Source organism: Pelophylax lessonae (assembly GCF_965119305.1).
Source record: "Pelophylax lessonae genome assembly, chromosome: 3".
NCBI lineage: Eukaryota > Metazoa > Chordata > Amphibia > Anura > Ranidae > Pelophylax > Pelophylax lessonae.
This window is the reverse complement of record NC_138770.1, coordinates 592,730,232-592,742,832: the sequence shown is the minus strand read 5'-3', so window position 1 is coordinate 592,742,832 and position 12,601 is coordinate 592,730,232. Positions and strand designations below refer to the sequence as shown.

The 12,601-nt window shown below is 46.4% G+C and overlaps 1 protein-coding gene across 1 annotated transcript in view; it reads left to right on the top strand.

Moving 5' to 3' along the window:
• Nucleotides 1–12,601, top strand: part of MACROD2 (mono-ADP ribosylhydrolase 2) — a gene marked incomplete at its 3' end in the record, with an annotated part of 3,247,744 nt that overhangs the window by 1,013,864 nt on the left and 2,221,279 nt on the right.

Genomic DNA, 12,601 nt, shown 5'->3' with positions numbered 1-12,601 from the left:
GCGGCGGTGGAGGAGGACCAGGGCCGGATTAACAGCATCATGGGCTTGGTGCTGAGGATTTTGAAGGGCCTTAGGGCCGTGCCTTGCCATGCACCCAGAGGAGGAAGGGTGCAGCCATGCATGCCTAATTCAACATGGGATGCTGTCTCTGAAGCCCATAAACACATCCATGCATCGCCAACTGTCCCTCCTTGTCCGGCCTTCACGCTGTGTGGGGAGGTTCTGAGGGTGCTGCCTGGGGAAGCGAGCATAGAAGCCAGACTTCTGTGTTTACAAGTGACAGAAGAGCGGTAACAGTGAATATGGCCAACCCGGGGCCTATATAAAAGGTAGGGGCCTGGAGCTGCAGCTCCAATAGCCCCTACATTAATCTGGCCCTGAGGAGGAGGACGAGGTAGCCAACACTGCTTCTTTTCACAAATTTTAAATGAGGGTACACCCCAAAAGAGTGAGAAAGAGCAAAAATGGAACAATGGGTGGGTAAGGTCGGTATCCATTGCTATTCTGCACAAGGTACGGAAAAGTCCCGTGGGATCCATGCCTGGTTCATTTTAATGAACGTGAGCTTGTCCACATTGTCTCTGGACAGGCGGCTGCGCTTGTCTGTTATAACGCCCCCAGCCGTGCTAAATACCCGTTCAGATAATACACTGGCTGCAGGGCACGCCAGCACCTCCAAGGCGTAAAGGGCAAGCTCAGGCCATGTGCCCAATTTGGAGACCCAGAAGTTGAAGGGGGCAGACCCGTCATTCACTACATGTAGGCGTGTGCACACATACTGCTCCACCATGTTGGTAAAATGCTGCCTCCTGCTAAGACGTTCCATCTGAGCTGCTGGTGCTGCTGTTTGTTATGGCGTGCTGACAAAGCTTTTCCACATTTCGGCCATGCTAACCCTGCCTTCTGAGGTGCTGGCGGTGCCCTGGTTGCGTTGGCGACCTCCTCCTCCTCCTCCTCTGCCTTGTGCTTCCACTGTGGCCCCGCTGTCAGATGGGAATGCCAGCAGCATGGCGTCTACCAGCGTGCGCTTGTACTCGCGCATCTTGCGATCGCGCTCCAGTGAGTGAATTAAGGACGGTACGTTGTCCTTGTAACGGGGATCCAGCAGCGTGGCCACCCAGTAATCAGCACAAGTTAGAATGTGGGCAACTCGGCGGTCGTTGTGGAGACACTGCAGCATGTAATCGCTCATGTGTGCCAGGCTGCCCAGAGGCAACGAAAGGCTGTCCTCTGTGGGAGGTGTATGGTCCGTGTCCTCTGTATCCCCCCAGCCACGCACCAGTGATGGCCATGAGCTGGCCTGGGTGCCACCCTGCTGTGAACATGGTTCCATCTCCTCCTCCAGCTCCTCCTCCTCCTCATCCTCCTCATCCTCCAGAACTGTGCCCCTGCTGGACAATTGCGTCCCTGGCGTTTGCGTGTGCAGGAACCCACCCTCGGAGCCCCTTGCGAATGACTGCCCTGAAAGCCTTGGAAATGTTACCTCTTCATCCTCCTCCTCCTCCTCATCCTGTGCCACATCCTCTTCCATCATCGCCCGAATTGTTTTTTCAAGGAGGCATAGAAGTGGGATAGTTAAGCTGAGAACGGCGTCATTGCCACTGGCCATGTTGGTGGAGTACTCAAAACAGCGCAACAAGGCACACAGGTCTCGCATGGAGGCCCAGTTATTGGTGGTGAAGTGGTGCTGTTCCGCAGAGCGACTCACGCGTGCGTGCTGCAGCTGAAACTCCACTATGGCCTGCTGCTGCTCGCACAGTCTTTCCAGCATGTGCAAGGTGGAGTTCCACCTTGTGGGCACGTCACATATGAGGCGGTGAGCGGGAAGGCCGAAGTTACGCTGCAGCGCTGCCAGGCGAGCAGCAGCAGGGTGAGAACGCCGAAAGTGCGCACAAACGGCCCGCACTTTCTGCAGCAGCTCTGACATATCGGGGTAGTTTTTAAGGAACCTCTGCACCACCAAATTCAGCACATGCGCCAGGCAAGGGATGTGCGTCAAACCGGCTAGGCCCAGAGCTGCTATGAGATTTCGCCCGTTATCGCACACCACCAGGCCGGGCTTGAGGCTCGCTGGCAGCAACCACTCATTTGTCTGCTGTTCCATGCTCCTCCACAACTCCTGCGCGGTGTGTGGTTTGTCCCCCAAACAGGCAAGTTGTAAAACTGCCTGCTGTCGTTTACCCCTGGCCGTGCTGAAGTTGGTGGTGAAGGTGTTACGCTGTCCGGATGAGGAGGCGGTAGAGGATGAGGAAGCGGAGTAGGAGGAGTTAGGAACAGGAGGCAAACTGAAGCGCCCTGCAATCCTCGGTGGTGGAAGGACATGCGCCAAATTGCTATCCGCCTCAGGCCCATCCGCCACTGCATTTACCCAGTGTGCCGTTAGGGAGATATAACGCCCCTGACCGTGCTTACTGGTCCACGTATCCGTAGTTAGGTGGACCTTGGCACAGATGGCGTTGCGCAGTGCACACCTGATTTTTTCCCCCACTTGGTTGTGCAGGGAAGGGATGGCTTGCCTGGAAAAGTAGTGGCGGCTGGGCACGACGTACTGTGGGACAGCCACCGACATAAGGTTTTTAAAACTGTGCGTCTCCACCAGACGGAATGACAGCATTTCAAAGGCCAATAATTTTGAAATGCTGGCATTCAGGGCCAGGGATCGCGGGTGGGTAGGGGGGTACTTCCTCTTCCTCTCAAGTGTTTGGGAGATGGAAAGCTGAACGCTTCCACGGGACATTGTGGAGATGGTTGTTGGTGACCCAGGTGGTGGTGTTGCTGACAGATCGTCTGTTTGCGGGGTGGCAGGTGCCGGTATCACTACAGATGTGGCTGGAGCGGCCGAGACTGCAGCAGAAGAGGAAGCAGGATGAGCCAGAGACGTTTCTTGGTTTTGAAGGTGTGTACTCCACTGCAGCTCGTGCTTTGCACTTAGATGCCTGATCATGCAGGTTGTGCTCAGGTTGAGAAGGTTCATGCCTCGCTTCAAGCTCTGATTGCACAGGGTGCAAACCACTTGTGTCCTGTCATCAGCACATTTTCTAAAGAACTTCCACGCTAGAGAACTCCTTTGAGCTGACTTTGGTGCGCTCGTTCCCTTGCTGCGTTGGGCAGTAGCGGGCGTAGTGTCTAGGGCACGGCCGCTCCGCTTCTGCACCCTGCTCCCTCTTCTGCTGTGCTGGTGGCTCTGTGCGACCACCGCCTCTTCCTCCAAACTACTCAGTTCACCTGCATGACGTTCATTCCATGTGGGGTCGAGGACCTCATCGTCCTCCACATCATCTTCCACCCAGTCTTCACCCCTGCCCTCCTTGTCGGTCTCCACAATGCTGAACGCCGCAGCAGTTGGCACCTGCGTTTCGTCATCATCGGAGACGTGCTGCGATGATCCTTGCATGTACTCATCTTGAGAAATAAGTGGTTGGGCATCGCTGCACTCAATCTCTTCCACTTCTGGGGCAGGGCTAGGTGGATGGCCCTGGGAAACCCTGCTGACAGAGTCCTCAAAAAGAATAAGAGACTGCTGTATGGCTTGGGGCTCAGACTGCTGGCCTGATTTGCAAGGGGGTGAGGTGAAAGACGGTTGGACATTGGCTGCAGGTGCCAACTCTGACCTTTCTGCAGTAGACTGGGTGGGAGACAATGTGAAGGAACTGGAGGCACTGTCAGCAGCAAACCAATCTACTATCGCCTCAACTTGTTCTGGCCTCATCACTTCTAGGGGCGTTTGATGCCCTACCAAATACTGATGCAGGTTCTGTCGCCTACTCACACTTGAGGAAGGTGTTTCACTTGTGCGTGTAGCTGGCACAGATCGACCATGTCCTCTCCTTGCAACAGGAGCTCTACCAGCAGCACCACGACCCAGGCCACGGCCCTTATTTGACGGTCTCCTCATATTTCTGTAATTTAAGATCTTGCCCTAGAAAGGTTTTTATTGAATAGCGGAATAGAAAATATGATCCAAAAAAAGTGTATGTATATCACACGTACACAACCACACTAGGCCCCAATTACTATTGTTTGTACCCCTAAAAGGCTAGATGAGGAGTAGGGGGAGTATGGAACAGGCAGCACCCTCAAACCTTCAGAAGTATGAGATGAACCCCAACAACTTGGAAAGGTGGATCTCTCTCACACGTACCGACACAGACTATCCCGCAATTCAATTGATCCTCAAAGGTTTTTATTGAATAGCGGAATAGGAAATATGATCAAAAAAAGTGTATGTATCTCGCACGTACACAACCACACTAGGCCCCAATTACTATTGTTTGTACCCCTAAAAGGCTAGATGAGGAGTAGGGGGGGTATGGAACAGGCAGCACCCTCAAACCTTCAGAAGTATGAGATGAACCCCAACAACTTGGAAAGGTGGATCTCTCTCACACGTACCGACACAGACTATCCCGCAATTCAATTGATCCTCAAAGGTTTTTATTGAATAGCGGAATAGGAAATATGATCAAAAAAAGTGTATGTATCTCGCACGTACACAACCACACTAGGCCCCAATTACTATTGTTTGTACCCCTAAAAGGCTAGATGAGGAGTAGGGGGGGTATGGAACAGGCAGCACCCTCAAACCTTCAGAAGTATGAGATGAACCCCAACAACTTGGAAAGGTGGATCTCTCTCACACGTACCGACACAGACTATCCCGCAATTCAATTGATCCTCAAAGGTTTTTATTGAATAGCGGAATAGGAAATATGATCAAAAAAAGTGTATGTATCTCGCACGTACACAACCACACTAGGCCCCAATTACTATTGTTTGTACCCCTAAAAGGCTAGATGAGGAGTAGGGGGGGTATGGAACAGGCAGCACCCTCAAACCTTCAGAAGTATGAGATGAACCCCAACAACTTGGAAAGGTGGATCTCTCTCACACGTACCGACACAGACTATCCCGCAATTCAATTGATCCTCAAAGGTTTTTATTGAATAGCGGAATAGGAAATATGATCAAAAAAAGTGTATGTATCTCGCACGTACACAACCACACTAGGCCCCAATTACTATTGTTTGTACCCCTAAAAGGCTAGATGAGGAGTAGGGGGGGTATGGAACAGGCAGCACCCTCAAACCTTCAGAAGTATGAGATGAACCCCAACAACTTGGAAAGGTGGATCTCTCTCACACGTACCAACACAGACTATCCCCCAATTTAACTGATCCCCAAAGGTTTTTGATTAAATAGCGGAATAGAAAATATGATCCCAAAAAAGTGTATGTATATCACACGTACACAACCACACTAGGCCCCAATTACTATTGTTTGTACCCCTAAAAGGCTAGGAGTAGGGGGAGTATGGAACAGGCAGCACCCTCAAACCTTCAGAAGTATGAGATGAACCCCAACAACTTGGAAAGGTGGATCTCTCTCACACGTACCAACACAGACTATCCCCCAATTTAACTGATCCCCAAAGGTTTTTGATTAAATAGCGGAATAGAAAATATGATCCCAAAAAAGTGTATGTATATCACACGTACACAACCACACTAGGCCCCAATTACTATTGTTTGTACCCCTAAAAGGCTAGGAGTAGGGGGGGTATGGAACAGGCAGCACCCTCAAACCTTCAGAAGTATGAGATGAACCCCAACAACTTGGAAAGGTGGATCTCTCTCACACGTACCAACACAGACTATCCCCCAATTTAACTGATCCCCAAAGGTTTTTGATTAAATAGCGGAATAGAAAATATGATCCCAAAAAAGTGTATGTATATCACACGTACACAACCACACTAGGCCCCAATTACTATTGTTTGTACCCCTAAAAGGCTAGGAGTAGGGGGGGTATGGAACAGGCAGCACCCTCAAACCTTCAGAAGTATGAGATGAACCCCAACAACTTGGAAAGGTGGATCTCTCTCACACGTACCAACACAGACTATCCCCCAATTTAACTGATCCCCAAAGGTTTTTGATTAAATAGCGGAATAGAAAATATGATCCCAAAAAAGTGTATGTATATCACACGTACACAACCACACTAGGCCCCAATTACTATTGTTTGTACCCCTAAAAGGCTAGGAGTAGGGGGAGTATGGAACAGGCAGCACCCTCAAACCTTCAGAAGTATGAGATGAACCTCAACAACTTGGAAAGGTGGATCTCTCTCACACGTACCAACACAGACTATCCCCCAATTTAACTGATCCCCAAAGGTTTTTGATTAAATAGCGGAATAGAAAATATGATCCCAAAAAAGTGTATGTATATCACACGTACACAACCACACTAGGCCCCAATTACTATTGTTTGTACCCCTAAAAGGCTAGGAGTAGGGGGAGTATGGAACAGGCAGCACCCTCAAACCTTCAGAAGTATGAGATGAACCCCAACAACTTGGAAAGGTGGATCTCTCTCACACGTACCAACACAGACTATCCCCCAATTTAACTGATCCCCAAAGGTTTTTGATTAAATAGCGGAATAGAAAATATGATCCCAAAAAAGTGTATGTATATCACACGTACACAACCACACTAGGCCCCAATTACTATTGTTTGTACCCCTAAAAGGCTAGGAGTAGGGGGAGTATGGAACAGGCAGCACCCTCAAACCTTCAGAAGTATGAGATGAACCCCAACAACTTGGAAAGGTGGATCTCTCTCACACGTACCAACACAGACTATCCCCCAATTTAACTGATCCCCAAAGGTTTTTGATTAAATAGCGGAATAGAAAATATGATCCCAAAAAAGTGTATGTATATCACACGTACACAACCACACTAGGCCCCAATTACTATTGTTTGTACCCCTAAAAGGCTAGGAGTAGGGGGAGTATGGAACAGGCAGCACCCTCAAACCTTCAGAAGTATGAGATGAACCCCAACAACTTGGAAAGGTGGATCTCTCTCACACGTACCAACACAGACTATCCCCCAATTTAACTGATCCCCAAAGGTTTTTGATTAAATAGCGGAATAGAAAATATGATCCCAAAAAAGTGTATGTATATCACACGTACACAACCACACTAGGCCCCAATTACTATTGTTTGTACCCCTAAAAGGCTAGGAGTAGGGGGAGTATGGAACAGGCAGCACCCTCAAACCTTCAGAAGTATGAGATGAACCCCAACAACTTGGAAAGGTGGATCTCTCTCACACGTACCAACACAGACTATCCCCCAATTTAACTGATCCCCAAAGGTTTTTGATTAAATAGCGGAATAGAAAATATGATCCCAAAAAAGTGTATGTATATCACACGTACACAACCACACTAGGCCCCAATTACTATTGTTTGTACCCCTAAAAGGCTAGGAGTAGGGGGAGTATGGAACAGGCAGCACCCTCAAACCTTCAGAAGTATGAGATGAACCTCAACAACTTGGAAAGGTGGATCTCTCTCACACGTACCAACACAGACTATCCCCCAATTTAACTGATCCCCAAAGGTTTTTGATTAAATAGCGGAATAGAAAATATGATCCCAAAAAAGTGTATGTATATCACACGTACACAACCACACTAGGCCCCAATTACTATTGTTTGTACCCCTAAAAGGCTAGGAGTAGGGGGAGTATGGAACAGGCAGCACCCTCAAACCTTCAGAAGTATGAGATGAACCCCAACAACTTGGAAAGGTGGATCTCTCTCACACGTACCAACACAGACTATCCCCCAATTTAACTGATCCCCAAAGGTTTTTGATTAAATAGCGGAATAGAAAATATGATCCCAAAAAAGTGTATGTATATCACACGTACACAACCACACTAGGCCCCAATTACTATTGTTTGTACCCCTAAAAGGCTAGGAGTAGGGGGAGTATGGAACAGGCAGCACCCTCAAACCTTCAGAAGTATGAGATGAACCCCAACAACTTGGAAAGGTGGATCTCTCTCACACGTACCAACACAGACTATCCCCCAATTTAACTGATCCCCAAAGGTTTTTGATTAAATAGCGGAATAGAAAATATGATCCCAAAAAAGTGTATGTATATCACACGTACACAACCACACTAGGCCCCAATTACTATTGTTTGTACCCCTAAAAGGCTAGGAGTAGGGGGAGTATGGAACAGGCAGCACCCTCAAACCTTCAGAAGTATGAGATGAACCCCAACAACTTGGAAAGGTGGATCTCTCTCACACGTACCAACACAGACTATCCCCCAATTTAACTGATCCCCAAAGGTTTTTGATTAAATAGCGGAATAGAAAATATGATCCCAAAAAAGTGTATGTATATCACACGTACACAACCACACTAGGCCCCAATTACTATTGTTTGTACCCCTAAAAGGCTAGGAGTAGGGGGAGTATGGAACAGGCAGCACCCTCAAACCTTCAGAAGTATGAGATGAACCCCAACAACTTGGAAAGGTGGATCTCTCTCACACGTACCAACACAGACTATCCCCCAATTTAACTGATCCCCAAAGGTTTTTGATTAAATAGCGGAATAGAAAATATGATCCCAAAAAAGTGTATGTATATCACACGTACACAACCACACTAGGCCCCAATTACTATTGTTTGTACCCCTAAAAGGCTAGGAGTAGGGGGAGTATGGAACAGGCAGCACCCTCAAACCTTCAGAAGTATGAGATGAACCCCAACAACTTGGAAAGGTGGATCTCTCTCACACGTACCAACACAGACTATCCCCCAATTTAACTGATCCCCAAAGGTTTTTGATTAAATAGCGGAATAGAAAATATGATCCCAAAAAAGTGTATGTATATCACACGTACACAACCACACTAGGCCCCAATTACTATTGTTTGTACCCCTAAAAGGCTAGATGAGGAGTAGGGGGAGTATGGAACAGGCAGCACCCTCAAACCTTCAGTATGAGATTGTGTTCACTGTACCCCACAAAGATTGAGTTCACTGCACCCCACAATGATTGTGTTCACTGCACCCCACAAAGATTGTGTTCACTGCACCTCACAAAGATTGTGTTCACTGTACCCCCCAAAGATTGTGTTCACTGCACCCCACAAAGATTCTGTTCACTGTACCCCACAAAGATTGTGTTCACTGCACCCCAAAAAGATTGTGTTCACTGCACCCCAAAAAGGATGTTGTTCACTGCACCCCAAAAAGGATGTTGTTCACTCCACCCCAAAAAGATTGTGTTCACTGCACCCCACAAAGATTGTGTTCACTGCACCCCAAAAAGATTGTGTTCACTGCACCCCAAAAATGATTTTGTTCACTGCACCCCAAAAAGGATTTTGTTCACTGCACCCCAAAAAGGATGTTGTTCACTCCACCCCAAAAAGATTGTGTTCACTGCACCCCAAAAAGATTGTGTTCACTGCACCCCACAAAGGATTTTGTTCACTGCACCCCAAAAAGATTGTGTTCACTGCACCCCAAAAAGGATGTTGTTCACTGCACCCCAAAAAGGATTTTGTTCACTGCACCCCAAAAAGATTGTGTTCACTGCACCCCACAAAGGATTTTGTTCACTGCACCCCACAAAGATTGTGTTCACTGCACACCAAAAAGGATTGTGTTCACTGCACCCCAAAAAGATTTTGTTCACTGCACCCCAAAAAGATTGTGTTCACTGCAGCCCAAAAAGATTGTGTTCACTGCAGCCCAAAAAGATTGTGTTCACTGCAGCCCAAAAAGATTGTGTTCACTGCAGCCCAAAAAGATTGTGTTCACTGCAGCCCAAAAAGATTGTGTTCACTGCAGCTCACACACAGAAAAATGGATGTGGATCACTGACACCTGCCTATCTCCAATCCCACACCACACAGCAATATCGATTGTAGTTTGTAGAACACAGTTTCCCTAAAATTCAGCAGACTCTGTCCCTAACAGGATTGAGAAGAGATCGTAGATCAGGATTGAGTGCAGACCCCACCCCCCACACAGCAATATCGATTGTAGTTTGTAGAAGACACTGACCCTATATAATTCAGCAGACTCTATCCCTAAAATGCCTACAACTCGCCCTGCCTAAACACTCCGACCTGTCCCTCAATTCTATCCGGACACAAATGGTTTTTTCCTGCCTATCTTTCCCTAATCAGCAGCCAGCACGTTGATGTGTGCTCTGTCCCTGAATCTAAGCAGCATAATGACGCCGCTGCGGCTGCCTCGAACTTATAAAGACTTGGTCACATGCTTCAGACGGCCAATCACAGCTACTGAGACATTTGCAGGCATGGCTGGGATGGCTTAAGGCACACCAGTTAAACGATTGTTGATTGGCTGTTGAAAGCCCGCCATGAAAAGAGCGCCAAAGCATGCAAAACCCGGAAATAAAACGACCGAACACGGATTTTTACCCGAACATACAGTAAAGTGTCCGTGTCCGTGTTCGGGTACAAAAAATCCAATTATTCGGTACGAACACGAATAATACAGTCCGTGTTCGCTCAACACTAGTTGGTACTACTTTTACAAAGTGTATTTTTTTTTTTTTTTTTACCCACCCAATTATTTATGTAACTTAAATGCAAAAAAAAAAAGAAAAATAATTTTTTCTGCTGACATTGTATTATCAATAAGCTCCAGACATTTATTACTCAGGAGCAGTTTTTACAACAATGTCATATGACAGTGAAGTGTAGCAATTAGCACATCTGAAGCAGAAAATCTTGCCTGGGATGTCAATTTTGTCACAGTTTCAACAAATAGAGTGTAGAATTCTGCAGTCGTATTTTTATTGTGTTTGTTTACATTGTCAGTACAGCTGTTAAAAAGCTCAGCTCTTGCCACTAATGCCTTCTGCAGGTCTTTGTGCTTATCCTAGGCACCCCTATCAGAACCCCCATGGAGAGTGAGAACTTGTATCCTGGGATTCTCCCAGCTAAATACAAGGCACAGCCGAAAACTGCCTAGGCTTTATTTGGACATCTTCAGAGGAAAATACTTATTTTAGCATTTTTAATCAGTACAATTTTCATAGCATTTTCATATAATTTTTGCACGCTAAGAGATCAAATGGGATCTATAGGTATGATTTTTATCTAGTTTGGATGATTAAGGTTATCTGTATAGCTGAATGTAATCTCTGCAAATCTTTCTTTAGGTTTATTTATTAGGGATGAGTGAACCAGCTTGTGTGTGTGATGTTAAATCCTGCTTCAAATCCACAAAACCTTAACTTTTCAGTGGACTCCACTGAAGTCAAAGTGTGTGTGTGTGTGTGTGTGTGTGTGTGTGTGTAAATCTTAATATTAAACATTGTCAATTCCAATGCTCTAGCATTCTCACTATTGTCTCTTAGATAAACACTTGAATGTTTATTTCAATAAAAAAACTGCCTCGTCTCTCCTTATAATGCTGCCTAATCAAGCTGCTTAATTACTGTCCAGTCACTAAACAACATTTGCAGCTATTGATAATACACTCAATTTTATATTGTCTCTTTCTCTTTTTATTTGTTGTCTATTCAAGTGCTTGCATACGGTCTTGGAACTAGCTGGTTTCTAACATACACATACCTGAAGTTTATATTTTAAATATTTTAAGAATAACTGGAGATACAGGGATGAGAGGGGATAAAGGGAACATTGAGATGTGGTTTTTAAGTGTTTTTGCACACTCTGTTTTGATATTTTATTAAACTTTTAAGTAAAACGCTGTGTGGTACTGGGGAAAAAAGAAGCTTACAAAACGATTCTAAGGCTGCATTCACATGTCAGCGTTTGGATCGCGGGCAGAACCGCCGCGGTTCCGCCCGCGATCCGGAGATTATTGCAAATCGCGGGACGCCTAGCGTTGCCCGTTGATTTGCAATAGCCCCCCAAACGCCGAGCGATGTTGCCGCGATTTCCGCCTGCCGAATCGCGGCAACATCGCGCAAACAAAATCGCGGGACGCAATACGCTCCAAAGAAGTACAAGAGCTTCTTTGGAGCATATTGCGTCCCGCGATTTTGTTTGCGCGATGTTGCCGCGATTCGGCAGGCGGAAATCGCGGCAACATCGCTCGGCGTTTGGGGGGCTATTGCAAATCAACGGGCAACGCTAGGCGTCCCGCGATTTGCAATAATCTCCGGATCGCGGGCGGAACCGCGGCGGTTCTGCCCGCGATCCAAACGCTGACATGTGAATGCAGCCTTAGAATCGTTTTGTAAGCTTCTTTTTTCCCCAGTACCACACAGCGTTTTACTTAAAAGTTTAATAAAATATCAAAACAGAGTGTGCAAAAACACTTAAAAACCACATCTCAATGTTCCCTTTATCCCCTCTCATCCCTGTATCTCCAGTTATTCTTAAAATATTTAAAATATAAACTTCAGGTATGTGTATGTTAGAAACCAGCTAGTTCCAAGACCGTATGCAAGCACTTGAATAGACAACAAATAAAAAGAGAAAGAGACAATATAAAATTGAGTGTATTATCAATAGCTGCAAATGTTGTTTAGTGACTGGACAGTAATTAAGCAGCTTGATTAGGCAGCATTATAAGGAGAGACGAGGCAGTTTTTTTATTGAAATAAACATTCAAGTGTTTATCTAAGAGACAATAGTGAGAATGCTAGAGCATTGGAATAGGCCACAAGCTTCAAGGCATAATGTAGGCTTTACCTTACAGCAAACATTAGAAATTTGGCAGCTGAGATCCAGCTGCAGAAGCTGTGTGTGGCACCTTTTATAGTGCTGGAG